We start from the raw sequence: 710 nt of genomic DNA, 5'->3' as shown, positions 1-710 counted from the left end.
CGGGAACGGGCTAGGTGTCTTCCGTAGGGATGGGAAACGTGGCCTAAATCGGTAAGTGTTCCAAAAGGTTCTGCTGGACGACTGAGATGTATTACAAGAAACCCGGGAAATGAAATCCGATTCCCTCTCTTTTCAGCTCTTTCATGGGATGAATCATTCCTCTCGGTAGGGCTCCAGCGCAGCTAGAAAATGGAGTTATGACCCTAAGCAGTACAGGTGTGAACGGTGTGCTGTTGGGCTCGCCATGCACTAATGTCGTGCCTGTGGTTCAGAAAACATGCTTTAGTGATTTTTATTCAAAATATTAAAGATTTAGTTTCTCAAAAACTTAATTCTTTTTTAAAACCATCGACAGAGATCAAACCCGTTCCTGGCTCAACAGCCCGTTTTGGCACTAGAAGGGCTAAGAAAGCCACTCTTCAGGGGCCTTCCAGCTGCCTCTCCAGGCAGATGGGGAAGGACAGGACTCACTATACCTTGCTGGATCACAGTGACATGAAGGAAGATTAAGTGTGAGAGTTACTAAATAACAGGGGGAAAAAATAAATAAGCTCTGCAACCTTTTTGGCAATTTTCTAAAATTGTCACAAGAAAAACTGGAGCTTCACTTCAGCTCTCGCTTAAGAAATTGGCACTACTTTTCCACATTTAAGCAGAGTTATATTTAATATTGGAGGGAGAATTTAGCTTTTGTCACCACTGAATTCTAA

This window comes from Pygoscelis adeliae, unplaced genomic scaffold (genome assembly GCF_000699105.1).
Source record: "Pygoscelis adeliae isolate BGI_AS28 unplaced genomic scaffold, ASM69910v1 Scaffold66, whole genome shotgun sequence".
In the NCBI taxonomy this organism is placed as follows: domain Eukaryota; kingdom Metazoa; phylum Chordata; class Aves; order Sphenisciformes; family Spheniscidae; genus Pygoscelis; species Pygoscelis adeliae.
This window is presented reverse-complemented; position numbering follows the sequence as displayed.